Source organism: Vulpes vulpes, chromosome X (genome assembly GCF_048418805.1).
Source record: "Vulpes vulpes isolate BD-2025 chromosome X, VulVul3, whole genome shotgun sequence".
NCBI classification, from domain to species: domain Eukaryota; kingdom Metazoa; phylum Chordata; class Mammalia; order Carnivora; family Canidae; genus Vulpes; species Vulpes vulpes.
In genome coordinates this window covers 13,971,252-13,998,008 of record NC_132796.1, presented here as the reverse complement: position 1 = coordinate 13,998,008, position 26,757 = coordinate 13,971,252, and the positions used below count along the sequence as shown (strand labels likewise).

Here is a 26,757-nt window from a genome sequence, read left to right as displayed (position 1 = left end):
GCTATACAGGAGTACCATAGGCTTTTATAAAGTAAATTTATTTCCGTCATAAAGCTGACATACGTTTAACAAAGAAAATAGGAAAACTAGATGCAAATAGAGAAAGAGCTTCAAAGGTAGGCCCCATCGCCCAAATACAACCCGTGCTGATATTTAAGGTTATTTCCTCCCCCCTGCCTTCTCACTGGCCCTTTAAATCAGCCAAACCCTCCTCACACCCCCTAAAACTGCTAGTGGTCATCTCTCAGGACCTTCCTACTCCGCCTGCATGGTCTCTAGCACCAGTCTCCACATCCAGAAGCTGAGCTGCTTACAGCCTTTGGACTTGATGCTTTCCTTGGCCTTTCTCAATTTGGCTGTCGGCCCTCTCAGGGACACCAGCATAGCCTTGCTTCACCTCTTGAAATGAGATAATGATTTGTCTCAGGCTCTAGTCCCTAGCCCCCATGCCCCAAGACCCAACCCCAGCCTAGTCCTGTTTCCAGTCTCTTTCCTACTTTTGGTTCATTTTTCATAGTTGTAGTCATGTTTAAGATATGATTTGGAATATTACTTTTTTCATCCTAATATTCTGTCATAAATGTATTCCATGTTATTACAGTTTCCTTGATCACCATTTTCCAATGTCAGTTTCATCAACAGGATTTACCTTTTTTTTAAAAAAAAAAAAAAACCATATCCTATTAGAAATGTGAGCAGTCCCAATTTCCAGCTATTGTAAGTCACCTGGAAATGACACCTTAGAACCTTATAGCCTTTTCTGTATTTAGAACAAATAAGACACATTAGAATATATTTAGAGTCACCCCCCGGAACTGAGTTATGAAATCGAGCATTTGAAATTTTCAATGGATGTTAGTAAATTTCTTTTTTTTTTTAAGTTCATCAGTTGGCATTTTTATTTTTTTAATTTTTTTAATAAATTAATTTTTATTGGTGTTCAATTCTTTTTTTTTTTTAATTATTTATTTTTGATAGTCATACAGAGAGAGAGAGAGAGGCAGAGACACAGGCAGAGGGAGAAGCAGGCTCCATGCACCGGGAGCCTGACGTGGGATTCGATCCCGGGTCTCCAGGATCGTGCCCTGGGCCAAAGGCAGGCGCCAAACCGCTGCGCCACCCAGGGATCCCTGGTGTTCAATTCTTAAACATGTACGGTACTCATTTAACTCAGGGTTAGTGTCAAAAGACAAGGCCTCAGGTTTCCAGTCCCTGGCCCCATGGGGATGCCTCTGGGTATTCTTAGGTATTCTTAGGAGAAACAGAAAGGACCCCCAGATCAGTGAAGCAATTGTTTGGTTTTCTTTTTATATTATGACATGAATCCAGATATACTATGGACAAATCAGGGCCTTAAGACATTGTAGTTACAATAGTTGACATTTATTGAGGGCTTCCTGGGTGACAGGCACTCTTCTGACAGTTTCACTGGTGTTAGATAATGCTGTTCTCATAACACTAAGATGGGGGATGCCTGGGTGGCTCAGCGATTGAGGGCATAATCCCGGGTCTGGGGATCGAGTCCTGCATCGGGCTCCCTGCATGGAGCCTGCTTCTCCCTCTGCCTGCGTCTCTGCCTCTCTCTCTTTCTCTCTCTCTCTCTCTCATGAATAAATAAATAAAATATTTATTTTATTTTTATATGTATATTTTTTATTGGAATTCAATTTGCCAACATGTAGTATAACACCCAGTGCTCATCCCGTCAAATAAAATATCTAAGAAAAAAACCCATTAAGAGGTAATATCTATTGGTCTCCATTTTACAGTTGCAGATACTGAGGCATAAGAGAAATTAAAGAACTTGCCCAGGTCATTTGGTTTGTACGTGGTAGAGACAGGATCTGAACTCAGGCACTCTAAGGCCAGAAGTCATTCTCTTAGTGCTTCTGCTGTGACTGTGTGAGATGAAAACTCTTCATAAAACAGTCACCTCAGGGGTGCCTGGGTGGCTCTGTTGGTTGAGTGTCTGCCTTCAGCTCAGGTCATGATCTCAGGGTCCTGAGATTGGGCCCCACATCAGGCTCCCTGCTCAGTGGGGAGCCTGCTTTTCCCTCTCCCCCTCTCCCTGCACCTGCTCTTTCTCTCAAATAATAAAATCTCAAAAAAGCAAAACAAAACAGTAGCCTCAGTGCTGTGTATTATTTTCTTGCTCCTAATACCAGCCCTATAAAGGGTACTCCCTTGTCATATTCTATGTGTCTTTTTTTTTTTTTTAGTTTCCATTATAGAAAAACTTGTCTTATTTAAATGGGTCAAAGAACACTATGAATAAAGATCACTTTCTTTATTGACGAGCTTTCCAAAAGAGAAATTTGCATTTCTGCTGATTAAAACTCTATCACAGATACAGGTGATGGTTCAGTGTTCTAGCAAATAAGGAAGTCCAGGGTGCCAGGCTGAGCTCAGCAACTAACTCCAGGCTTTCCTTGCTCTTCAGGGACCAGTCTCTCCCCACCACCTCGGGGATTCCTAGAAACAATCCCAAAAAAGGTGCATGACTCTAGAAAGTGTTTTCTTGTTTATAAAAAAAGATCAGTTCCTTATATTTCTACATATAATGTCTAGGAGTTGTCCTTCCTATACAAGTAAGGGGATCTGGGGGCACCTGGGTGGCTCAGTGATTGAGCGTTTGCCTTTGGCTCCGGTTGTGATCCCGGGGTCCTGGGATCCAGTCCTGCATCAGGCTCCCTGGAGGGAGCCTACTTCTCCCTCTACCTATGTCTCTGCCTCTCTTTTGGTGTCTCTCATGAATAAATAAATAAATCTTAAAAAAAAAGAAGTAAAGGGATCTGGTTGTAGTGGTCTTCAATAGCTGGAAAATGCAAAAGAGATGATTTTAAAGATGGCTTTTGAAAAGGTTAAGAAACTGCCCTAACTGCCCTAACTGTGTTAGTTATGCTAATACTAGAATGTCAGTAGAAGGAACCACTAGCCGTTTATTTCTCACTAATGTCAAGACCATTGCCAGGGCTCTTGCTCAGCAAGTGGCCTTCCATTGCCTCCCTCGGGGGCCCAAGGTCTCCCCCATCTTTAGCTAGGTCCAGAGCATCAGCGGATGAGGAAAGAGAGCCTGCAGAAGTCACCCTTGCTTCTTCACCACCTCAGCCCAGAGGTGCAAAGAGCATTTGCACTCATATTCTTCCTGTAACCAGCAGTCAAAGGGCCACCCTCGAGAGCGTGAGAGATGGCCTCCCTGGCTAGGCAGCTGCTTCCAGCCACACCTCAATGTCACGGAGGCAAAGGCCAGTCCTGGTGGCTAGCTCATCCGCTCTGTCATGAGAACCCTAGATGGGATGAGTTCTGGGTCCTCAGGATGCTAAAGCCAGCAGGAAAGGTGGAGGAGGATGCTCTGTGGAAGGGTAGAGCACCGACCCCACACTCTCTGCGGAGCTGTGCCACATGGCCCTGGGCTGTCACTGGCTACTGAAGTGCAAGGAGAGCTGTCTTTCTGAGCACTGGACGCAGAGATCCTGGGGAAATCACAGTCCTTGATGGTTTGACTCTAAAGTGAGCACGAAATAAGAAAAGTAACGAGGCACGTGGAACAAAGGAGTGGAGGCGGGGCTGTGGGGTGGTTTATCCATGGACATGAACTTAGTTAAGGAACAGAGAAACTGCCTGATGTTATAGAACAAAACAAAACCAAAAGAGCCAGATGCTCTCTAACTGCGTGGCCTTGTGCCTGACATTTGGCCACTCTGGGGCTTAGTTTATGCAAAAATGATGATGCGGCCGGATTGTTTCCAAAGCATCTTCTGTGATCCTCTGACCTATGAACTATAGAATGGTAACAAGCACTTCCAGAGCCCTGAGAAGAGCCTCCTGTTACATATCTTGATCTGGCTGATGGTTACACAGTTGTGTTTACTTTGTAAACACTCACTGAGCTGTACACTTATGATTTGTGCACTTGTCTTTATGGATGTTGTCCTTCCATTTTAAAAGTTTACAAAGGAAAAAAAAAAGCCCTCGTCACTTTATCTACCCCTCTTCAAATAAGGAGCATAACATGGTTTTCAAAGTCCAATTCAGGCCATGAGACGTGCACAGGATGGCGATATCCTTTGCTGGGCATGTCCCCAAGATCTTTCCCCCCTGCACTCAGTGTCTCTGGATGGGGGAAAGACAACTACCTACTTCAAATGCACTCAGACTTTTCTAGAATCCCTGATTCTCATAGACATGAAGTCCAGGGAAGGAGGAAAAAGGTGAAACGTGGCCATAATCTTTAAGCCCACTGGCTGCTTTTCAGTGACTCTTGGTAGGATCTTTAGCAGGTCCCCCTGAGTGCTGGATACGTCACATCTGTGGCCATCAGCCACACGTTGAAGGCCCCTCTGAATGGTCTATGTCTTCAGGCAGTTCTTTAGTCAGAGGTCATCCTTCTGCCACCACGCGACCTCATCTTCAGACCACACCAGACTGGTCAGCGGTGGACACATGTCCGAGGAGCAGCAAATCTACAGGTGACCAGAAGCCAAGAGGTAGGCTGGCGTTATAGTTCCACATAAATAGAGATGACGGAGATTAACTGGCAAAACCCGATCATCCTGGGGAGCTTGGATGTGTTACAGATACAGAGTCGGGCAGGTGGGTAAGAGCAGAAGAGGAAAGGTACCCAAGAGAAGGTAGGCAGAAAAGCCTTGAGGAGGAAGAGTCCCGAGCGACCGTGACCATGAACAAGCTTGGCATAGGCAGAAGCCAAGAGATGAGCAAGCTAGAAGGTGAGGCGGCTGATTGGCAGGAGCAGGCACAGAAATCCCAAGGAGGAGGACGCAGAGCCCAGAGAAGGCAGCCGTGAAGCCTGAGCCCCCGTGAGGAGGCCCCACATCTCCACTCAGGCCACCTTGAGACCACGGGTACTGCCCCTCTTGCTCTTGCTTCTTGGTGTAAGCACAAGAGCGAGATTGCCGTCACCGTTGTTGAGTCTCTCAGTTCCCACATCCGTACAGTAGGCATAATAATGCCTACTTCTCAGCATTTTATGGAGTTTAAATCAGTGGATCCATGTAAAACACTTAGCATGGTGCTTCCCACATACCAGGTGCTCGAGAAACATTAGTGACATTCATGGTGAAAATGTTGATGATTTTCACATGCAATCTTAAGCCCACAAGACCCAAGGCATCAGAGTGACTCTGTTACCCTCATGCCAAAGGCCTGATTATTTTAACTGGTATTTTTAATTCCAAAGTATGCAGATCAATATTAATTCAATTCTGGCCTTCCCTCTACTCATAACTTGGCTTCGGAACACAGTCTGGTTTCCTCTCTTGGGGCTGTGCTCTAAAAAAGGTGTTTCCTGTCATTGCTATTAGTGGCATCACTGTCATCTGAAGGGAACCTGTGGATGTTTTAGGCACTAGAGAAATCACGGTAATCTAGAAGCATTAGGAACCTTGCAGCAAGCCTGACCCAAGCAGTAAGGAAGGAAGGCATGCTAAGTATGCCGACGTGAACTTGGAATGCAAAAGTAACTCTTAAGACGAATGGTAAACTGGAAAATGTGTGCTCAGCCGGCACAGCATTCTTTTTTTAAAAAATATTTTATTTATTTATTCATGAGAGACACAGAGAGAGAGAGAGAGGGGCAGAGACACAGGTAGAGAGAGAGGCAGGCTCTATGCAGGGAGCCTGATGTGGGATTCGATCCCGGGACTCCGGGATCATGCCCTGGGCCGAAGGCAGGTGCTAAACCGCTGAGCTCCCCAAGGATCTCCCCGGCACAGCATTCTAATACGTGCCCTCCTCACCGGAAGCCCTGCCACCTTGGAGCCTGCCCAAACGTTTAGTTGTGGGGACCTCTGGGAGCACCCAGAGGCCGACTCAGAAACAAGGCCTCGGGTACAGAGAGCTGATCTGGGAACCTGAGGAACCCTCGGAGGGGAGCAAGCAAGTGAAACACGAAGGGAGGGCAGCCAGTAGAGTGGGTTCCAGGCACTGGTCGCCCTGGGCAGCCAGCGTCCGACCCCCGGCACTTCTGGCCTGCCACATAAGAGGGCCGTGTGGATTTCCGGGGCCAGAAAAGGTCCAGAAATGCAAGTTCTGGCAAGTGAAGTCAGGCTGGGGTCCCCTGAAGCGCTAGGGACCGGGAGAGGCGGGCAAAACCCCGACAGAGCCTGCTACCCCAACCCGGGCCTCCCCCCAAGATGTGGCTATGTCCACGCTTCCGGAGATCGGGTGCTCGTCTTACAAGCCATCCTGACAACCTGCACTTCGTCATTTTGCAAATCATTTGGGTTGATGATAATGGTTCTCCTAAAATGGTGATTACATTTTCCTGGAAATCAGCACAGGTTTGTTTATCCGCCACTTGCGTGTTGCAGCACAGAGCACATGCGGATCTTGAACATGTTGGAAAAGCAGTCCAGAGACCTAGCAGAAGTCTGTTCACAGACCTGCCCAGAGGACACCAAATGCTATGTTATTTCCTCCTCTCGACTGCATGTCACCAACAAAAGAACCCTACATGCTGGAAGTGATGCCTTTCAGAGATCTTGCAGCAGGCTGCCGACGTGAGATTTATGTCATTGGAAGGTCTGGCAGCCTTTCTGCAGCGTGTCAGTGGCACGGGTGAATACTCAGGATGGGGAAGGTTGCTATTTTAATTTACATGCTATTGCTACCCGTTTTGGCTGGCTTACCCAGAATGCCCCAGATACCTATTTGAATGGGAAGTGTTCCATATTTGTAAGACAGACCATCTTGTGGAAATTGGTGTTTTGTCACTCTCCGGAACAGTGTGAAGTTAGGAAAATGGCTTGTGTGTCTTGTTTGTGTTATAAAATTCCAGCATTTTTTTTCTCCATCTTTCTTTCTTATCAACATTTTTCTCAAGGGATCTCACAAAAGCCAAAAGGATCCTTTTTGCCATTTTTTTTTCAGAACCATCCAACGTGAAAAATAAAACCTTCTGTTATGCCTTAATTATTGTTTGCAAAAACTCTGAGTAGCTTCATGCCACGATTTCTATATACTATTGAAATTGCTTGGTAGAAATGTGAAAGCCTTCAAAAATCATTCTGAGAATTTCTTCTTTTTATTTTTCTCTTGGAATATTGATGTATTGAACAAAAGTGGTCCTTCGTCCAAGGCCCAATATTATGGTGTTATTTGCTGTAGATATTTATTTTTAAAAGCCATATAGTTTCTTTTATATCCTAACAATTATTTTGCAACTTATTTCTATGCATTATTGAGTTATCACATTTTTCAACTTCATTTTTAGGCGATGAATTTTGTTTATAGAACTCTCAAATTGCCATGTATAATATACATGCATATTTAAAATGATAGAGCGAAGCATTCAAAATTCCGACAAGAATCTCGTATAATTGCAGTGGTGTAATATAATATAATGCGATAAAAATGCAATTTATCCCAAGGACATATTTGGCAGAATGCAAAGGTCACTGTTTTTTGACCCTAATTTTCAAGCTTCTGTCTGACATTTACATTGTATATCATTAAGAGCATACACAAGTATATCATGTCTTTTTGAAACTAATTTTACATAAATTATGTGTCTCTATGATTTGTTTGCATAATGGGGTCTTCGGTCTATATTAGGAATGTCACATAGACTAGCCCCCTGCCATCACAAAAATGTTGGAAGTAAATCAGAGGAAAGAGAAGTTGGAGAGTTCTTCTGAGACATTCTAAAAAGAATCAACAGAGGACTTCTTCCAGCAATAAAACAGACTGAGCTCATGATAAGACCTCTCTTCTATTACTAATATGTAGAAATGCTGAAATAATTTATCTCCAGAATTTAAATACACACATGGGCTCAGAAAAGGATAAGAGAAATCCCCAAGTGCCAGACCGGAAGAAAGGAATCAAAGTCAGAGCACTAAGACCAAACAGTTACTCCAGGAGCATGAAGATTTCATCTCAGATGGGCTCTAAAAAGGGGGCATGGCAAGCTTGCTAGGGAAACAAGCCTGGCCAAAGAAGAATTCACAAAAAAAAGATTACAATTGTATAGAAAAATGCACTCGTTGTGAGGGACACTTAAACAATTCAGCAGACAAGAGAATAAGCACCCCAAGTTGGATATTGTAGAATAATCTTAAAGACACTATAAGTCTATTTTATATAGTTGAAGATATAAAAGAGAGAACCAAAGTGAAAACCCAAAATACTGGGAAAAAAGACCGGAGAAATTTGAAAATCAAATAGAGTTTCTACTGATGAAAAATAGAGTCAGAAATTAGTGGACAGGTTGAACAGCAGTGTAGACAACGGCAAAAGAAACTTAGTGAGTTAGATGGTACATGTGAGGAAATTACCCCACAGATGGCAGAGTGGGAGAGAGAGAGAAGTAAAGAGAAATGAACTATGAAAGTAGTTCGGAGCAAGTTCCAACATATGTCTAATCAAAGTTGCAGAATGTAAAATCAAAGGGAAATGGGGGAGAAGCAATATCCCAAGAGACAGTGACTGAACACTTTCTGGGGGCTGGAAAAAGACATGGGTTTTTAGACTAAACAAAGCCTATCTTGTCCCAAGCAAGATCACTTAAAGTAAATCCACACCTAGAAAAATGTGGTAAATCTACAGAGCACTCCAGTAAAGGAGAAAATCTCAAAGCCAGAGGGGAAAGGAAAAAAAAAAAGTAGCCTGCAAAGGAACCATACAGGTTATAATTCAGTCACATGGCCAAACCTAACTGCAAACGCAGCTGGGAAATGCAGTCAGGCCATGTGTCCGAGAAGATGGCAACATGGCTTTCAGAGACCAGATGCCATCTCTGGCACAGTGTAATTATCACCTTCTGAGCTCAGACCTATGGAAGAAGAGGGACGCTCTTGGGAGATGAAGCCCTTTTAACTATTCTCCAATCACACTACACAAAGCACTGGAACTTTCTTCTCTGATATTATCTCGGCTTTACTATTGTAAATGGCAGGGAAAGGAACCCCCCCGCCCCCGTCTCGATCGAATATAACATGTTCCAGAAATGAGTCTTGTCCAACTTAAACTCACAGAGAAGAGTCATCATTTGGGATTGTTTCTCAAACACTGAGCTAGGCACTCATAGAATAATAAACTTAAGAAGATCTCAGTGAATAGCCCAGGTTAGCCCCTGACCAATGCATTGAGTCACGAAGGTCTCATTTGCATGTGACACTTAACAGAAATTCAGCAAAAGCCGGTTGAATCCATTCACTGATTCTTGCACTCAACAAACATTTATTAGATGGCTACATTGAACCATTGTTCTAGATCTGTGCTGTCCAATGGAATAGCCATTAGTCACATGTGGCTATTTAAATTTAAAATAACTAAAATTAGAAATTCAGGTCTTCAGTCACACTGGCCACATTTCAAGTGCTCGGTAGAAACATGTGGCTAGTGGCTGCCACACTCTATACCTGCCACAGCACAGGTATAGAGTCTTTCCATTGTCACAGAAAGTTCTGTTGAAAGTACAGTAGTGAACACAACAGACACACTTCCCATCTCCATGAAGCCTAAATGCCATGTCAGATGGTGATAAGTTCATGGAGAAAAGTTAAGCAAGAGTGCAAAACAGGGAGTGGGAGTGGGGGAGTGGGGGGGAAGTAGTTGCGGTTTTAAATACGGTGGTCTAGGAAGGTCTCTCTGAAAGGATGACTGTGTTCGTTCACGTTATGCTGATATAACAAATAAGCCCTCAGATCTCAGTGACTAAACCCAAGAGTTTATTCCTTGCTCCAATCACTGGGTTGTGAGGAGGGAGCATAGAATCATTAGGTGGAATCTGTTCTATGTGGTCATTTGGGGCCATAGGCTAACTGAGACTCTGCTGCCCACAGCACAGAGCTTCCAAAGCTGCTCTGGCCGTGAACATCAAGTCAGCAGGTCGGAGAAAAGAAATAAATGGAGCATCCTTGAAGAGGTTTCTCTGGTCTCGTGGGTAGGCCTGGAAATGGGGTAATCATGTTCACGGACATTCACTTCCCCAAGCTCAGCCAGGTGCAGGTGGCTGAGCTAGTTTGCCAGTACTGAGGGATTTCCTGAGATGTGGGGCTTTTAAAAGTCCCCAAACCAGGGAAGTTCCAGGCATACCGGGATGACTTGGTCATCTTAGCACATATGCTTACCTAGATGCACCTATTGCACTGCCAATAATTCCGCACAATGGATGGGGGCATAAATTTGGTGGGCGGCTGCCTGCCACAGTAACAGCTCCCTCAAAGAACTGAGGGAGCCAGCATGCGATATGGGGGCAGGGGAGAAGAGTTTAGCAAATACAAAGGCCCTGAGGCCAGAGTGTATCTGGTATAGAGGAGGAAAATCAAGGGGGGCACTGTGGCTGGAATAGGAATAGGGAGGGGACGTAGGATATCCCAGGGGTATCTTTTCAGGTTCCCTCTTGAAGTGTGGTTGTTCACTTCCATCCAACTGGCCATCATTTGTTTCTAAAGAAATGATGAAGATCTTGGCTAACTCCTTTGCTCAAACCCACTTACACAGGCTTAATAGTTTGATGGCCCTATCAAAAAATTTACCTGGCGTGAGCTAATAAGGCTTAAGCTTGGAGGTCTCACATGCAGAGACCCCTAACAAGCCCCAGGAAGCGGCCCTGGCAACATGTTCACGTGTCATGTGTTTTTGCAAAATTTGCAAAACTAAGGCATTCTAACCACATTCGGTTAAGTTTCCTGTGTCAAGTTCGATTTCTCCTCTGTCATACATCTACCCTCCACCTGGCTGAGTTTGGGCCGGGTGAATGCCGGTGAAAATGATTACTCCATTTCCAGCCCTGCCCCACAGACCAGAGAAACCTCTTCAACGATATTCCATTTTTTTCTTTTCTCCCACTTACTGACTTGATGTTGACACCCAGAGCAACTTTGGAAGCTCTGTGCTGTGGGCGGCAGAGCCTCCTTCAAATCTGGTGGCACTGAAGTGGTCACAGACATTTTTGAGATCAGAGTTGAGGGTGCACTTAATCTACTCTCAGTGGGAAGTATTTATGTGGCTCACGGTGACTTGTGTGTATAGTTAATTTATTGTTAGCCATCCCGATACAAGAGTGGCTCTGGAATCCTGCTTATTTTCTGTGTCAACACATGGTGGCGTGGGGACAAAGGCTCCCCTAGCCATACTGGGATACCAACTGGGCTGACATCACCACGTACCAAAGACATGTGGGTAGTGGAGGAGGAAGAAGGTCTGGAAAGTATACAGCGTGATGTTGTGGAAAATTCTTCCATCAAGACACTTGACAGACACAAGTGGAAGATTCAGTTCTCATTGATGCCTAATCAAAATGGAAGTTCTCCTGGCAGGGATACACTTGGTGTGCTGGGTTGAATAGTGTCCCCCAAAACTCATGTCCACCTGCAGCCTCATAACACCTATCTTATTTGGAAATAGGTCCTGGAAGATGTAATCAAGTTAAGATGAAGTCATACTGGATTAAGGTGGGCCCTGATCCAAGGGCTGGTGTCCTTACAGAGGAGAGGGCACACGGAGACACAGGGAAGGCCATGTGAGGATCGAGGCAGAGGCTGGAGTGATGCTGCCACAGGCCAAGAAATGCTAGGAGCCCTGAAGAGCTGGAAGAGGCAAGGAAGGATTTTCCCCTCCAACCTTTGGAGGGAGCACAGTCCTGCTGACACCTCGATTTGGGACTTCTGGCCTCCGGAACTGTGAGAGAATACACTTCTCTCATATCAGGCCACCCAGTTTGTGGTCATTTGCTATGGCAGCAATAGGAAACTAATACACTTAATAAATCCAGCATTTATAATTACAAGCATATACTATGTTTTTTTCTTTGATTAACTGGAATAGAAATAGAAGTCCCCTGCCTGTGTACACAGACTTACAGCAATACTCTAAGCAGTAAGAGCATGTGTGTGACATTATATGCTGTAGGCATCCCAGCTAGCAATAATAAAAAGACAATTTGGGGGGGGGGATAAAAGTTTTATTATTTTATTTTTTATTTTTTGTTTATTTTTTTATTGGAGTTTGATTTGCCAACATATAGCATAACACCCAGTGCTCATCCCGTCAAGTGCCCCCCTCAGTGCCCGTCACCCAGTCACCCCAACCCCCTGCCCACCTCCCCTTCCACCACCCCTTGTTCATTTCCCAGAGTTAGGAGTCTCTCCTGTTCTGTCTCCCTCTCAGATATTTCCCACTCATTTTCTCTCCTTTCCCCTTCATTCCCTTTCGCTATTTTTTATATTCCCCAAATGAATGAGACCATATAATGTTTGTCCTTCTCTGATTGACTTACTTCACTCAGCATCATACCCTCCAGTTCCATCCACGTTGAAGCCAATGGTGGGCATTCGTCGTTTCTAATGGCTGAGGAATATTCCATTGTATCCATAGACCACAGCTTCTTTATCCATTCATCTTTCGATGGACACAGAGGCTCCTTCCACAGTTTGGCTATTGTGGACATTGCTGCTAGAAACATCGGGGTGCAGGTGTCCCAGCGTTTCACTGAACCTGTATCTTTGGGCTAAATCCCCAGCAGTGCAATTGCTGGGTCGTAGGGCAGGTCTATTTTTAACTCTTTGAGGAACCTCCACACAGTTTTCCAGAGCGGCTGCACCAGTTCACATTCCCACCAACAGTGCAAGAGGGTTCCCCCTTTCTCCGCATCCTCTCCAACATTTGTGGTTTCCTGCCTTGTTAATTTTCCCCATTCTCACTGGTGTGAGGTGGTATCTCATTGTGGTTTTGATTTGTATTTCCCTGATGGCCAGTGATGCAGAGCATTTTCTCATGTGCTTGTTGGCCATGTGTATGTCTTCGTCTGTGAGATTTCTGTTCATGTCTTTTGCCCATTTCATGATTGGATTGTTTGTTTCTTGGGTGTTGAGTTGAATAAGTTCTTTATAGATCTTGGAAACTAACCCTTTATCTGATAGGTCATTTGCAAATATCTTCTCCCATTCTGTAGGTTGTCTTTGAGTTTTGTGGACTGTATCCTTTGCTGTGCAAAAGCTTCTTATCTTGAAGTCCCAATAATTCATTTTTGCTTTTGTTTCCCTTGTCTTCATAGATGTATCTTGCAAGAAGTTACTGTGGCCAAGTTCAAAAAGGGTGTTGCCTGTGTTCTCCTCTAGGATTTTGATGGAATCTCATCTCACATTTAGATCTTTCATCCATTTTGAGTTTATCTTTGTGTATGGTGAAAGAGAGTGGTCTAGTTTCATTCTTCTGCATGTGGATGTCCAATTTTCCCAGCACCATTTATTGAAGAGACTGTCTTTTTTCCAGTGGATGGTCTTTCCTCCTTTGTGGAATATTAGTTGACCATAAAGTTCAGGGTCCACTTCTGGGTTCTCTATTCTGTTCCATTGATCTATGTGTCTGTTTTTGTGCCAGTACCACACTGTCTTGATGACCACAGCTTTGTAGTACAACCTGAAATCTGGCATTGTGATGCCCCCAGCTATGGTTTTCTTTTTTAATATTCCCCCAGCTATTTGGGGTCTTTTCTGATTCCACACAAATCTTAAGATGATTTGTTCCAACTCTCTGAAGAAAGCCCATGGTATTTTGATAGGGATTGCATCGAACGTGTAAATTGCCCTGGGTAACATTGACATTTTCACAATATTAATTCTTCCAATCCATGAGCGTGGAATATTTTTCCAACTCTTTGTGTCTTCCTCAATTTCTTTCAGAAGTGTTCTGTAGTTTTGAGGGTATAGATGTTTTACCTCTTTGGTTAGGTTTATTCCTAGGTATCTTATGCTTTTGGGTGCAATTGTAAATGGGATTGATTCCTTAATTTCTCTTTCTTCAGTCTCATTGTTGGAGTAAAAAGACAAATTTTGATCAGCCATGATGGAGGTGAGGTTGAATTATTTCTATTGTTTCTGTAGAAAATTATATTGTGAAATTATATTTTTAAAATCTTTAATAAGATTTTATTTATTTATTCATGAGAGACAGAGAGAGAGGCAGAGACACAGGCAGAGGGAGAAGCAGGTTCCGTGCAGGGAGCCCGATGTGGGACTTGATCCCGAGACTCCAGGATCACACCCTGAGCCAAAGGGAGATGCTCAACTGCTGAGCCACACAGGTGTCTCAATATTGTAAAATTATTTTCACATGAAATGTTATCAGATTATCTAGCCAGAAAAAAGGAAAAAGTATTATAAATATATTTCAGGAAGCTAATTCATACAAAATACTGTCATTTTATGATTTTTGTTTGGGAGCTTTGTCATTCTTTTTATTTGAAATTTAAAGTTTGGGGGATCCCTGGGTGGCTCAGCGGTTTAGTGCCTGCCTTTGGCCCAGGGCGTGATCCTGGAGTACCGGGATTGAGTCCCACATCGGGCTTCTGCATGGAGCCTGCTTCTCCCTCTGCCTGTGTCTCTGCCTCTCTCTCTCTCTCTCTCTGTCTCTCATGAATAAATAAAATCTTTTTTAAAAAAAAGAAATTTAAAGTTTGCTGCAAGTTTTGCTCTTTTGTTAATTTTGTCATTTTGTATGATTTATTTTTTTAAAAAGTAGGCTTCATGCCCAGAGTGGAACCCAATTCAGGGCTTGAACTCATGACCCTGAAATCATGACCTGAGCCGAGATCAAGAGTCGGATGCTTAACCAACTGAGCCAGCCAGATGCCCCTGTTTTGTCTGATTTTTCAGAGAGCTCCCTCCCACGAAATTCTGCAAAGCTTCAGGCCTCACAAAGCCTGGTCTGTCTTTGGGCCTGAAAAACTGACTGCAAGGGAATTTTGCATCAGCATCTGTTCACTGCATGATTTTCAGAAGTCTCCGGGAAAGTTAAGCCCTCTGGAAGTTTGTATCATAAGTGAACCCAGTAATCTCTAGATTTACAGCTATCCTGCACCAACAGGATTTTCATGAGGCAGTGAAAACAACTCTAAATTTGCTTGTGCTTCTTGTGCTTCCTACACAGCAGTTCGAATGGCATCTTGGGCGGAACAGAAATTTGCTATTCCAGATGGTCCCGTGCACCACAGACTGTTTGGCATCCCTGGCCCCCACCCACTAGATGCCAGCAACAGGCTCTAGTCTTTGACGATTAGAAGCATCCTCAAACATCTCCACATTTCCCCTAGGCTTGTTGTCAGGGGACAAGTACTGTTCCCATTGAGAACCATTGCTGCAGCAGATGGCCCTGAGACATTCTCTGCAAATCCCATTTTATCAGATTACAGTTAAATTAGAATTTAATGCGAGGGCAAAGCCCCTTGCTTTGTGCCTCACTCGCGGGGCAGACCCTCCTCAGCTTTTGCAGATCAGCCCCTTTCCCCCACAGCTGAGCCTGGGAAACATCTTGAAAAAGGTCTCCATGAGATGCTGACACCTACTGAAACACTGGTTCTCAGATGAGCATGATTTTGCTCCCCACCCCCCTTGGGGGTATTTGGCAATGTCTGGAGATATTTTTGGTTGCAACAACAAGGGAGTGTGTGCTGCTAGCATCTAGTAAGTGGAGGCCAGGGCTGCTGCTGAGCATCTTGTTACCTGAGCCCCCGGGGAGTCCTGGCCTCCCCTGGCCTCTCTCGGGGATGGTGATACAGCCCGTCTATAAACACTTATCAGACCTTTTCTTCTTGGGTACACAGGAATCACCTTTCGCAGCCTCTCTTGTCGTTCGCTTGAGGGCCATGTGACAAAGCGCTGGCCCATGAAATGTGGGAGGAAATGACGCAGGCCCTCTTCCTGGCTGGCCTGACACTGGAGTAGCAGAAAGGGCATCCAGAAGGGCCCTGTTGAGGGAAGCCAACAGGAACCATAATGCTGGCTAGTGAGCCCACCAGCAGAGGGGGGCGGGGGGCAGAGTGACCTCAGGGCTGAGGGCTGCAAGCTGAACCTGAGGCTGGAGGCTGTACAGAGTCACAGCGGGACTTGAGGAGGACACACAGCACGTGTAAGAGCCAGGAGGGAGGCAACAGGGCCCTGAGTAGCGGAGCGCCACAGCTCTGGGAGGTGCCAACTGGATACGCCAGCAGCAGAGACAGCAGGGTGAACGGGGGCAAATGGACAGGGACATCATTGCTACTGAGGCGTGCAAGGGCCCAAAGAATGTCGTGGGGGCACAGCAGGTCTCTGACTTTCTGCCCACACCCCTGTCCCTTGAGGATGCTGGCTAGAGCTCAGAGAGGGACTTTTCTCAGATATTCCCCTAAGTTTTTATTTTTAAACTTGTTTCACATTAAGAAAAGTTGAAAAAGTGGGATCCCTGGGTGGCGCAGTGGTTTGGCGCTTGCCTTTGGCCCAGGGCGCGATCCTGGAGACCCCGGATCGGATCCCACATCGGGCTCCCGGTGCATGGAGCCTGCTTCTCCCTCTGCCTATGTCTCTGCCTCTCTCTCTCTCTCTCTGTGACTATCATAAATAAATAAAAATTAAAAAAAAAAAAAACAAAATTTAAAAAAAAAAAAGAAGAAAAAAAAAAGAAAAGTTGAAAAAGTGATATAGGCAACCCCTGTAAACTCTTCACCAAGACTCACCTAACATTTCTCCATCTAAGATTTCTAACATTATGCATCATTCTCTCTCTCTCTTTCGACTCTGTTCCCTTCTCCTCTCTCTCCCTCCCTCCCTCCTTTTGCTAAAACCTTTGCAAGTTAAGCAGCATAATGTGTGTTATAATCCACTCCTCTCGTTAATCTTTGTGATGCTTAATTTTATGTGTCAACTTGACTGGGCTAAGGGATGTCCAGACAGCTGGTAAAACATTATTTCTGGGTGTGTTTGTGAAGGTGTTTCTGGAAGGGATTAGCATTTGAATCAGTAGATTGAATGAAGAAGAGCTGTCCTCACTACTGTGGCTGGGTATCATCCAATCCCCTGAGGACCTGAAGAGAACAAAAAGGCTGAAGAAGGGTATTTGCTGTCTCTGTTTGAGGTGAGACATCCATATTCTCCTGCCCTCAGACATTAGTGCTCCTGGTTCTGGCCTTTTAGACTCAGACCAGTACTTACTCCATTGGGCCTCCCTGGTTCTCAGCCTTCACACTAGAACTGACCTACACCAGCTTTCCTGGGTGTCCAGCTTGGAGACATAGGTATGGGGTTTCTTGATCTTCATAACTGTGTGAGCCAATTCCTATAATAAATTTTCTCTCTCTCTCTCTCTTTCGTCTATCTATCTATCTATCATCTATCTATCTATCTATCTATCTATCTATCTATCTATCTATCCTATTAGTTCTGTTTCTCTGGAGAACCCTGCCTAATATGCATTTTGGTACCAAGAGTAGTTCTAGGGGAACAGAATTTTAAGGGTGAATTTTCTGAGATGGTTCTGGGTTTCTGGAATTGGCTCTTTAACCTGATTAGATTTCAAGATGCTAATGACTCTGTTTCCAGCAGTAAAAAGAGAGAGGGTATAATTCTGTTACGTAGTGCCAACCCCCTTCCACAGTGGCTATGGCAGTTTTCGCTTTCACCAGCAGTGTGGGAGAGTGCCTGTTTTCCCACAGCCTTGCCAGCAAAGGGTTTCGTCAAGTCTGTGGGTTTTTGCCCAACGGATGGATGAGAAATGTAGCCTCAGTATAGTTTTAACTTATTATGAGTGAAGTTGAGCATATTTTCTTATACTTAAGAATCCTTTGGGGGCACCTGTATGGCTCAGTCAGTTATGCTCGGACTCTTGATTTGGGCTCAGGTCACAATCTCAGGGTTAAGACTGAGCCCTGCATCGGGCTCCCCGCTGGATGTGGAGCCTGTTTATGATTCTTTCTCTCCCTCTTCCCTCCCCCCCATCAAGAAAGAATCATTTGTTCATCTTTTTCTCCAGACTATTTATATTTGGCCATTTTAAAATTTTGCTTTTGGTCTTTTTCTTCTTGATTCTTAAGAGCTCTTTCTATATGTGAGGGAGACTGGCCCAGAAAGGGGCATTTTTAGACTACAAGAGAAGTTTTAAAACTGGGAGACATGAAGACATGATTGATTGAAAAGTTGAATTTGCTCTGCCAGTAAGCAGGAGGGAACACGAAGACGATTAGGTCACACGCAGAAAAATAAGTAAGATAGTTTTCTCATTTCTTTTTTTTCACATAGAAGTCTAGTGTGAACAGAGCTGTGATGCGCTACATATGGCTAACACTCCAGAAGAATTTCAAATCAAATGGGCTTTCCCCCTGGACTTCCTTAAAGTGAGACCAGCTGCCAATGCATGTAGCCAATTTGCCAACCAGCTCCTTTTTAAAGAACAAGATGATGCTGTGATCTCAAAAAGAAAACCCTTAAAGAAGACATAGTTCTGGTTTTTAAATACTGTAACTGGTGGCATGATTAGAGGATAGCTATTTTAGTATCCACGAAGCCAGGTGTTTCATAACTAACAGTATCACACTCTTGGCCCTAATTTGAATTTGAGGGCAAATGTTTAAAGTAGAAAACAGCAATAGAAAAATGTGGAACTCAAATTATTGTCTCCAGATAAACATCTCATTGTCACGATAACTTGAGAATGTTCTGAGTTCGGAGAGTTTGAACGTGGTCATACGGTGACTGCATGGCATTCGCTTTGAGGAGAAGCGTAAAGGAGGGGAAAAGCAAGCAAGTGCCCAAAGGGAACACGTCTCGATGCTTCCCTTGAATCTGCCATGGCTGAGATGTTCTCCGAGAAGAGAGGCCTGAGGCTAGACAGGTCCTGGAGAGATTGTTTCAAATTCCACTCTCAGGCTTAGAGAGAGAGAGAGAGAGAGAGAGAGAGAGAGATGGCAACAGCCCGGGCCAGGGCCACAGGTGCCCGCCGAGGCACAGTGGCACCGAGTGACCCTCGCAGGGATGCTCCCAGGGTGTCCCAGCTGCCCGCCCGTCTGTAAGAGGAAAGGTAAGTGGACACTCCAGACCGAGTGACAGTAGTGGTTTCCATGGAGTCATAGATAAAATCTGATCAGAGTGGGGTCAAAAAAGAGGACGGTGATTCGAGGTGCAAAAGGGAGTAAATATGTTAGGGCCACCTGAGGCATCGGATGCGGAATTCGGGGATGTCTGTGTGTTTTGAAGTTTTGGAGCTTTTATGGACCATGTGTTTGTAAGCTGGGGCAGCTTTTCTAGTACAGACAGGGAAATTGAGGAGCGGGTGGCTGGCCCAGGGGTTGAGGAGGCAAGTGGGTGGGTGGGACAGGTGGTCTGAAAGGCCCTGTGCATGGTTTAATGCTCCGTCGTTGCCCTCGGGAGATTCTTGGTAATGTTACCTCTGCAGATAAAGTCCAGGGGAACTCGGGAGCAGGTGCCAGGGGCTCACACACAGTCCTGCCTTCTCCACCTCCCCAGGACACGTTCTTCGCCACCTGCTCCCCAGCCGCTGGTGCCCCAGGACCCACCTGGCCTCCCCTGGCCCCAACCCCCCTGCCCTGGCCCTCTACCCAGAGAGCAGCCGGGTGGCAGTAGGGGGAGAGGGGGAGGAGAGGCCTGATTTGTGCTGTCAGCATCCACGCCCAGAGGGGCTCTGTGAGCTCAGGTGTGCGCACCCTGGGGAGGTTCAGGGGGGGCTGTGGTGGTAGCCACCTTGGCCCGGGGTTGGCATTGCCATGGCCCACGCAGGGCCTAGCAGAGGCTGTACCCTGGTGGAGACAAGCCTCTTATGCACCCCGAATCCAGGTACCTAGTGTGCTCTGGTGCACAGGTTCAAAGATCCCGGAGGGTCATCCATCTCCTGTGGACTGGGGAGACACCCCCGTGAGAGGTGGGACTCGACTTGGTCATAGCTCAGCCCAGTGTGGGTGCGGCGGCTTGGTGAGGTGGCTGGTGGGAGGAGGAACCAGCAGCCGGCAGGCCTCAGCGTGTGCAGGAAAATGTATGCTAATAATTTAAACCTTTCATTTTTCCTTATCTAGCCTGACATTAAATAGCAAATAAAAGCCCCATGACAAGTCAAGAGACAGACTGAGAAAGAAAGGAAAAAGCTTTATATTTGAGTACCATTTCCTCGGCTCTTTAAACAAGGTGCCCCACATTTTTATTTTGCACCAGGCCCCGCAAATTATGTACTGAATATGTACTCTAGGCCAGGCACTGCGCTAGGTGGTTTTTTTTTTTTTTTTTTAAGATTTCATTTATTTATGAGACAGAGAGAGAGAGAGAGAGAGAGAGAGAGGCAGAGACCCAGGCAGAGGGAGAAGCAGGCTCCATGCAGGGAGCCCGACGTGGGACTCGATCCTGGTTCTCCAGGATCACGCCCTGGGCCGACGGCAGGTGCCAAACCACTGAGCCACCCAGGGATCCCCTAGGTGTTTTTACATAAATTATCTCATCTGACTTTCCTGGTAATTCTGCCCTAATGGCACTGTTCTTAGTGCCAGGGAAGGGCATCCTTGAGCAAGCACGGTGGTTCAGGAGGGATGGGAACTCGGGTCTGTCTGTTCTTTTCCTGGGAAGCACTCTGAAATTCTCCAGCCAGCAGAAATGACGCAGTGTCTTGAGATAAGCCTTTATCTTTTTTTTTTTAAAGACTTTATCTTAATATCAGTAGTGCCTATCATCTTTAGTAGCTACCTACTAATCTCTAAATAATTTTATTTTTAACTCTTTCCTTCAAAAACATATAAGGGCTCAGAGTTTTTGAGAAGTGAGGGGGCTTTGCAGGTGGCCAGTACTGCAAGATCCGGAATGGTAGGTGTTTCTGGTTGGAGAGAAGATGGACAAGATGGCTTTATTTGCCCTCCCTTCTCTCCAGTGGGATGCTGGTAGATGGTAAACACCAGTTCTTAGTCAAAATTAAAAGCCTCATTTGTAATTTGCCAGTCTTCCTGGTGTAAGTCCTCCCACCACGGCTGATTTCAGGCTCCCAGTGTGATGAGTTGGGGGGAGGTGCATGGCAGCCCAGCATTATATGGCATTTCCATTAGATATAAAGATGTAAGATGCAAAAATCCCTCAAGATCATAGATAATATAAAATACAATACAAAAATTTATTTTGTTTTTAATATAATTTGTGTAATTGTGTGTTTATTTAATTTCATTCTTTATTTTCATTTTTCAAGTTTTTATTTAAATTCTGGTTGGGGGGGGGGCGCTTGGTTAAGTGTCTGACTCTTGATTTTGGCTCAGGTCATGATCTCAGGGTTGTGAGATCGACCTGCGTGTCGGGCTCCACGCTGGGTCTGGAGCCTGCTTAAGATTCTCTCTCTCTCCCTCTGCTCTCCCCTCTCTTCTCTCCTCAACTCTAAAAAAACATAATAAAAATAAATTCTATTTAGTTAACATATAGTATAATATTGGTTTCAGGAGTAGAATTTAGTGGTTAATCACTTTCATGTAACACCCAGTGCTCATCACAAGAACCCTCCTTAATATATTTAATTAATTCTTAATATATTTAATTAACAACAGCCATATTTAAATCAACCAGTTCACACAATCCCTGAAAATTTAACAAGCAGCTCTCGTGAGCCAGTGTGGGCTGGTATAAGCAGTGCGGGCTGATACCAAGTGGTGTGAAGCAGTACGGGCCAGCTCTAGCACACCAATGCTTCTGAGGAGCTGAGTAGGGTGAAGGGTGGGGGGTGTTTTCATGTGAGTTTCTGCGGTGTAGGTGCCCAAGGAAGTAGGGTGTGGGGATCCCCGTTTCAGAGCTTTAGCCAGGCCTGTCTCATGTATACCCATTGCACCCATTTTCCTTTCCAGTTGATCTGGAGAGCCTGCTGGATCTTTCCTGCTCATTCCTCCAGCTTTTGCCCAGCTGCCCTGCCCCAGGCCAGAGAGAACCAGTTCTTCCCTGCCTATAGCTGGAGTGGCTTCAGAAGAGCCCTGAGCCTGATCCCAGGGCTGAGGAAGGCGTCCTGTCCCTTGAGCCAAATTTCCCTTCTTGTTATGCTCATCTCAGGGCAGAGACAGAACCCCAGAGTGGGAAGGGCTGCTGGGTCCCTGCCCATTTTACAGATCTGGAAATGGAGTCCCAGAGAATGCAAGGGGCTTGCCCTCAGTCCGCTAGATACCCGTGGGCCTCCAGGGGGATCTTGGACATGCTGAATGTCTTTTCCCCCACCCCGTGGTCAAGACAGCTTTTAAGTGTTGATGGTAGAGCAGGCAGCATGCCAGGTGCTGGAGACTCGCCAGCGACAAGGCTGCCGTGGAGCCTGTGCAGGAGGCAAGGGGCAGGGGTCCACTTTGGGGCATTTTAATAGGGGGCTGGATCTAAGCAGCCTTAGGTCTGCATCTCAGCTCTGCCATTTACTAGCTGCATGACCAGTCACTGCAGTTCTCAGAGCCTCTGTCCTTGTTTCTTATGTAGAGAAAATTGTGCTTTTCTGGAGGGCTTGTTGTAAGACTCTGACAGGGGGATGTATGTGCCTGGCCCGAGGTCAGAGTTTACTGCATGTTGAGAGAAGAGAGGCGCCCACGGGAACGTTTGGTTGTTGTTACAGTTTGCCCAGCACCCTGGGCCACCCTGGACTGCCCGGGAGGGAGGTGCTGGAACTGACTTGCCTTGCTATGCCTGCCAGGGACTGATAGCTCCTGCTCCCAGCTTCCCCTGGGCCTAAGGTGGTCCATCCTCCTCTGCCTAACTCTGGGCCCCATCACCTTAGTACTGGAGCAGGGTCTGGCACAGGCCCATTCGCCTTGACCACACAGTGCCAGCTGGAGGTGTTCAGACACATACTTCCCTAGAGACAGGCAGCCTGGTTGGGGCAGCATGCCCTTTGTCCTTCACCCCCTGCTATGGCCCAAGAGGCCCAGCCCCGTCCAACTGGGAAAGCCAGCGGCCGCAGTGCTGAGCACAAACACCGCGGTACTCTTCCTGTCCTGGTGCCAGGCCTGGGAATCCCAGGGAAGATGAAAAATCCAGCACATACTGTGCCAGGCAGTGTGGCCAGGACGCACGAAGCCCAGCTTTCTGGAAAAGCACATCCAGTTCTATGCACATGGGAGACCTTCCTGCGTGCCACCTTTGGCTCGGCCTTCATGACCCAGAGCACAGGCATATAAGCACAGGCGTATCCAGACACATCTCAGCAGCTCCCCACCATCCTCTGAGTCTGATGGGGGGTGGGCAGTCTCCTAGAAGAGGGAGGTGAGCCTGGAGAGAGTCTCAGAACAGAGGGAAGGTGACAGGGCATCAAAAGGATTTCCTTCTCCAGATACCCAGGGTACTGGGCAGTACCCAAAGTCCACCGCACGTCTATCCCTTGCTGCCGAGAGCCTAGACATGAATCAGGAGCTGTTTCCTGTCCAGGTCCACATTTAGGACTGCCAACAGGGAAGCCCCTTTGGACTCCAAAACATGGCTTTCCCTGGGTTGCTACTGGCATAAGATGCCAGAGTCCAAGTCTCCAGCTGCCAGCAAGCTGAGCTACTGCAGTGATGGCAGGCACCCACCTCGGAGCGGTCCCAGAACACCAAGGCCTCTGAGGGTAGGCTGAGAAAGGGTGAGAGCCCAGGCCCAGGCTACGTGTCCCTCACCAACAGCTCAAAGTTACTCTTAGATCTGCCCCCCACCTCCCCGCCAGTACCCTGTGCCTACAAGGACTCCTTCCATTTTGACATCTGGGTACTGAGCCCAGTGGAGGAATCACACCACCCTTCCCTCAGCCCCTTCTACCTTCACTCCTGACAAATCTAGGCCCCTCTTCTTTTACTCTGTTTCTACTCAGTTCCCTGCCACCTCAAAATGTATGCTGAGCATCAGGAGCAACTTGCTCCTTCTTATTAAGAGCGTCACAGCACAGTAAGAAGAGGGCCAGACCCTGTAGAAGCTTCTGAGCCCCAAACCCTACCTGGCTCAATGGGGCTCCAGCTTGGAGCTGACCTTAGTAGGAGTTCCCGACAGTCACCCTTGAGCCCATGCTGCCATGGAGGGCCTGCCTTTTAACGTGATGGAGATATGCTAACCACCACAGAGGGCCCAGGTGGAAAGAGAAATACCACAGGGGAGGAGGCTGCTGGCCAATGTGTATCATCCAGTTTAAAAAAAAAAAAGTGCGGCCAGAAGTAGCTGAAGGTGTATTCCCTGGAGAAGTAGCAAGTGTATGGGGATAAGGTGTTCAAGAGCACCCACTAGGAAATGAAAAGCTGCCACCATGGAGGCAAGAAGAGGAGGGAGGAGACACTGGATTGTGGGGTATAGCTGGACCCACCTCTACAGGAAAAAGCAGTGAGGCAAGTGGGTGCAGCCCAACACAGGGACAGGAGGACCCCTGTTTGTGTGATGGCATTTTCCCTCCTGAGACCATTTCTTTTGGGGAAGATGGGGCTTCAGGAAAGTCAGCCAGCCCAAGAAGTCTCCTTGGTGACTGAGTCTCCCAAGAAGAAGGAGAAAGTAGCCAGAACAAGAAGAAGTGACCTGTCTAGGGGGAACAGAGCCATGGCATTTCCCCCTGTCCTAAACTACAGAGACACCCCTGCCAATCTGGAAATCTGGACAGTAAGATCCTCTGATTCCTCCAAATGAGAGGCTGGAGCCAGAGTGTCAACTGCCATCAGCACGTAGTCTTCAAAAAAGGGTGACCCAGAAGCCCTGAGGCTGGTTTTGTCAGACCCCAAGCAGGAAAGAGGCTCCAGGAGAAACCAGATATCCCCGAACCAGACAGTGGTCCCGGGGAGAAGCCTGGGAGCCATACTGGAGTGCTGACCACATGGAAAGAGTAAGACAGGCCGGCAGATGTGCCCTTGGAGTCCTTCGGTGTCCTTCGTGGATTGTCCTAAGGCATGCATGTAGGGCTGAGAGCAAAGGAACTCCTGCTCTCACACTCACAGAGTGTGGCTGTAGTTACCAAGCAGTGTCTCAAGATCCTAGACAGAAGTGGCTCCCTGCTGGCGGCATAGCCATGGTTTCCTGGGTTGCTCCCTGCTTCTCTGAAAGACAATGCCTGTTCTCCAAAGTATCTCCTCAGATTACCTCATTGAGGGGCCCACTCAGCATAGGACTCTCTCTGTGGGAGAAGGTGGCCCAAGGACTAAGGCATCCTTACTCGGATCAGGGCTGAGGGCCACTTTCATGGACATATGACCTGTGCACTCAGGACCATGGCATCAGAAGGGCATCTTACTTGCTTTAATGCTCTGCTGTCGGTGTCTTGGGATTCTTAGTAATTTTTGAATAAGGGATGCTACATTTTCATTCTGTACTAGGCTCCCAAATTATGTAGCTGGTCCTATAAGTGGGGATCGGAACCAGTGCACAAGTAAGGGGTCAGCCTTAGCTAAGAGCCGATAATTCATTTGTAGTAGAGGAGGGGAAGGCACGGTCACAGGTAGGATGTTGTGGTGGGAACCTGAGGGACTATACCCTGACTGCTAATATGTTTCCAGTGGAGTGAGAAACAGGGCCATCAAGTGAGAGTGAGGAAGAGGGAGAAGTGTTTGTGGTTTGAAGAAACAAGATAAGGAGTCTATGAGGGTGGACTGGTTGCGTCCTTCCCAACATCTGGGATGATTCATGGGCCCTCTTGTGGGGCACTGTGTTTAGAGGGTCTGAGAGGGTCAACTGGCTAAAAGGACTTCCATTCCACCCAATAAACAGGATGTTGGAGCCAGCCTTGACCACAGTTGTCCAGTTTGGGGGATGAGCTTCAAAAACAGGCCCATCCAACTGAGGTGGGAGCTAATAGAGCTGTCCTAACAGCCCCCACCAGCCCCTGAATGGGAAAACCACAATGGTCTGAACTGCAGGTGGCCAAAGAGAAATCACTGAAACTGCTCTCATGAAGGATGAGACCTTCTATGTTGCCAGATCCCATGGTTAGTTCTTAGGCCTCATCCTACTTGACTCATCGGCAACAGTGACAGTGTTGATCACCATCTCTTTGTTAACTCTTCATTTGGTCTCTGAGATGCCGCCATGTCTTGGTTGGCCTCTTTCTTACTGGCTTCTCCTTCCTACCCACCTGTCCTGTACTTCCTTATCTTCCCAACGTCTAAGCTTTGGAGTAGCCCAGACTTGGCCTTCATGTTTCTTCTCATTCCTTCTTACTCCCTAGGTGATTTTATCCAAGTCCATGGCCTAAACTACCACCTGCATACTAATGCTCCCCAAATTTGTATCTCTAGCTCAGGCCTCTCTTCTAAACTCCATACTCAGATATCCACTTGCCTGCCTACTGGACGTCTTGATTAGGAGGTCTAATACACATCTCCACTTAACATATCTAAAACAGAGCTGCTGATATCTCTCACAAACCTTCTCTCACAGACTTCTTCCTCTCAGTGAGCACCAAAAGCTCTGCTACCACTGCCTCACAGAAAGGTAGATCCTTCTACCACCACCTACCCCTAAATTGACTCCCCATGGAGCTTACTCACTTCCACTTTAAATTCTGATTGGCCTAGCCTAGGTCATGGGCCTGCTCCCCAGCCACAGGGAGGCTGGGAGATTTCTGACTTTGACCTTGAGAAGGGAAATTCCCCAAACATAGGAATAGTTTTCAAAGACACTGAGTAGCAGGACACCTGGGTGGCTCAGTTGATTAAGCATCCAACTCTTGATTTTGACTCAGGTCCTGATCACAGGGTCATGAGATCGAGCCCTGTGTCAGGCACCACACTCAGCAAGGAGTCTGCTGGAGATTCTCTCCCTCTTCCTCTGCCTTTCTCCTGCTAAAATAAACAATTAAAGAAAAAAGATGCTGAGTAGCCACAACTTAAAATTTCCTCATATTTTGTATGGAAATCTGAGTACTAACTCTCTAGAGTTTTCTGATGTTCACCTAATATTTTATATCTGAAGCAACTCCATCCAGACCACTAGCTTTTTTATTTTTATTTTTTTACCTCTAGCAGTTTGCTTTAATCAAGTCTGTCCAATAATTCAAGCTTTTATAGTCTTTTTATATATCAATTTAGGTCACATCTAATTA

General features: G+C 46.4%; 1 protein-coding gene and 1 pseudogene across 2 annotated transcripts in view; one reads left to right on the top strand and one right to left on the bottom strand.

Moving 5' to 3' along the window:
• Window positions 1–15,993, bottom strand: part of LOC112919050 (protein Mdm4-like) — a 45,865-nt pseudogene extending 29,872 nt beyond the window's left edge.
• RAI2 (retinoic acid induced 2) overlaps window positions 1–26,757 on the top strand; it is a 387,183-nt gene that overhangs the window by 264,873 nt on the left and 95,553 nt on the right. The window lies entirely within an intron of this gene.